Genomic DNA, 3369 nt, shown 5'->3' with positions numbered 1-3369 from the left:
GAGCAAAGCTCAACTGGTCTTTAGAGATTTCTAACAGGAAGGCCTTTGGGTGGTGAATCTCACTTTATGCTTTAAATTTGACCAGATTTCTTCAGAAAACTCAGTTGCAATGGGAAGAGATTTCAAGCAGTTAGGTTAGCTCTATCTAAAGAAATAATCAAACTAGGGTTTTCTCCTTTGTTTTTCCATCTACTTTTTAAAGAGATTGTAAGGATTACATATTAATGTAGCATTTTAAAGTATGTTATTATTTTTTAAAGATTTATGTAATCTCATTAATAAACAATAAATGACCAGAAAAGAAATAAAAGGAATAAAAAATTAAGGTGATAATAGTGCCAGTGTTTATTGAGCTCTTATCCTTGCCAAACCCAGTTCTAAGTGTTTTCCATGTGTGAATCCATTCCATTGCACAACTTTATGATGTTAGATACCCTTACTGTTTCCATTATATAGGCAAGGAAACTGACTAGACCAAGGTCATAAAGCTAATACTGGCTCCAGAGCATACACTCTTATGGCCACATACATACCTAGTCTTCAGTTCCAAGTTATTGACTAATCAAGCAGATGGAATAGTTATCCCAGGAGTATGTTATCCAACTTAAAAGTCATAAGACCTTAGATTTAGGTCTATACTGCATAATGTGAAAGGGGAGTTGGTAATTGTCTTGTTTATTCATAATCATATACTACACTTGATCTTAGCCAAAAGGCCGAGAAGCAATTATTCACAATCATGTAATGTTAGAGCTCAAAAATATAGGGAACATCTAGCCAACTCCCTGATTTTACTCATAGATAAATTAAGACTCTTGACTCCAGTTATATAGTTAATTAGTAGCAGATCCAGTAGTAAAATTTGGGCTTCCTAACTTTCTATTTTCCAGTTCACGCTCTTCTGCTCTATTCTATTGTATTATTATTTTTTTAAGTTTTTAAATTTATTTTTGAGAGAGAGAGAGTGAGAGAGCAAGTGTGAGGGAGGGACAGGGAGAGAGAGAGAGAATCTCAAACAGGCTCAGCACTGTCAGTGCAAAGCCTGACTCAGGGCTCAAACTCATGAACCATGAGATAGGTCCCTGACACAGGGCTCAAACTCAAGAACTGTGAGATCATGACCTGAACTGAAATCAAGAGCTAGATGCTTAACCAACTGAACCACCCAGGCGTCCCTGTATTTTTGTATACTTTTACCAACATTTCCCTATTCCTCCAACCTTGCCCCCAGCAACTGGCAACCACTTTTCTATCTCTGTTAATATGAGTTTGATTTTTTTTTTTTTTTTTAGATTCCACACATAAGTGATATACAATATTTGTATTGTCTTTCTCTGTCTGGCTTACTTCATTAGGATAATGCCTTCAAAGTCCATCCATGTTGTTATAAATGGCAGGATTTCCTTCTTTCTGATGGCTGAATAATATTTGAATGTGTGTGTGTGTGTGTATTTATATATATCTATATCTATATCTATATATATATTCATATATATCTATATCTATATTCATATATATCTCTATATAGATATATATAGATATATATATATATCACACATCTTCTTTACCCATTTACTTAATTGATGGACACTTAGGTTGTTTGTATATATTAGCTACTGTGAATAATACTGCAGCAAACATGGGAATGCAGATATCTCTTCAAGATAGTGATTTGGAAAAAGAAATATAGTGATTTCATTTCCTTTGAATATATACCCAGAAGTGGGATTGTAGGACCATGTGGTAGTTCTATTTTTAATTTTTTGAAGAACCTCTGTACTCTTTTCCATAGTAGCTGCATAGTAGCTGTTAAATTTATCCTAGATATTTTCTCCTTTTAGATGCAATTGTAAATGAGATTGTTTTCTTAATTTCTCTTTTTGATGAGTCCTTATTTGTGTATAGAAAAGCAACAGATTTTTATATATTGATGTTTCACCCTGGAATGTTACTAAATTTGTGTATTAGTTCTAAAAATTTTTTGATGGAGCCTTGGGATTTTCTGTATATGTTATGTGCAAATAGAGACACTTTCACTTCCTCCTTTCCAGTTTGGATGCCTTTTATGTATTTTTCATGCAGATTTGCTCAGGATAGGTTTTCCAGTACTATGTTGAATAAAGGTAGTGAGAGTGGGCTGGGCATTCTTGTATTGTTCCTGATCTAGAGGAAAAGCTTTTAGGTTTCACCGTTGAGTATGATGTTAGCTGTGAGCTTGTCATATATGGCTTTTATTATGTTGACATGTGTTCCCTCTATACCCAGTTTGTTGGTATTCTACAGCATTCTTGTAATAACAACACTGAAGACTCACTATGTATTAAGTCATTGATTTATATTTTGCTATTTAATCATCCCCCAAATCTTATTAGATATTTTCACATTTGTTTTATAGGTGAGGACTTATATGGTCTATGTATGTATGATCCAAAGCTCATACTATTAACATTTACTTTAATAGAATAATATTTTATAAATCAGATTTATTACTTAATTTAAATAAATTGAGACCTAAAAGAGTCTAGTTTAGTTTTTTTCCAGGTTATTTGATGTAGCTCTGTCTTCAAGTCACTGAGTAGTAGTCCATCTCTCCATAAGACTAAATTGAAAACATTAGTAACTTATGCTACCTGTTGTTCTTTCTTGTTTACATAAGAGAATGAAGCAGAAGGTTCCACAGGCTAAAGCGCTTTTCTTCTAAGTGAAAATCCTTTCGTAAGTGAAAATCCTTTTGAAAGGTACTAGAAGCTATTTTTAGTTTCATGATTCATTCTAAGAGCCTTTGTTATTTAGACAGCAAATGTTAGGAGCAGAGCTGAATGTCTTCAGTGTGTGCAATAAAGTCCAGCTGGTATCTGTGTGCTTTTCAAACACATGAATCTGACCACCATTCTGGAGGAAGTGGGAAATTTTTCATTGTATTCTGGTTGCTGCATAAACAGGATAAAATGACAGCCAAAATTAGGAAGCAGTACAGAATCCTGATAATTTTTGCAAATAATGCAGGTTTTTCTGTTTCTGCTTTTGCTTTTGTACGTTATTGTTCTTCTTGTTTTGTATTTTCTCCACTCCAACTGCCCAGTTCAATTAACTGGTCATCAAATGATCTACTAGTGAGGCATATCAAAAGTTGCCATAATCCAAGAGAACCTAGTGGATTTACATACTGATACTTAATGATATTAAATACAAATTAAAATTAAATATTGTTCATTAACAAATAATTAAATCAATTATAAATGAAAATAATAGTTTGTATTAATAAATTAATATCAAAGTGCAAATCATCTGGGCAACTGAAACTCTAAAGAAGAGGTGCAAAAGGAACAATATAAGCTGAACATTTAAACTAACTGCATTGACAATTCC

The 3369-nt window shown here is 33.0% G+C and overlaps 1 pseudogene; it reads right to left on the bottom strand.

Annotated features, from left to right (window-relative positions):
• Positions 1-590: 590 nt before the first annotated feature.
• On the bottom strand, positions 591-728 carry LOC113599012 (uncharacterized; annotated as a pseudogene).
• Between the last annotated feature and the right edge of the window lie 2641 nt (positions 729-3369).

Source organism: Acinonyx jubatus, chromosome B2 (assembly GCF_027475565.1).
Source record: "Acinonyx jubatus isolate Ajub_Pintada_27869175 chromosome B2, VMU_Ajub_asm_v1.0, whole genome shotgun sequence".
NCBI lineage: Eukaryota > Metazoa > Chordata > Mammalia > Carnivora > Felidae > Acinonyx > Acinonyx jubatus.
This window is presented reverse-complemented; position numbering and strand designations above follow the sequence as displayed.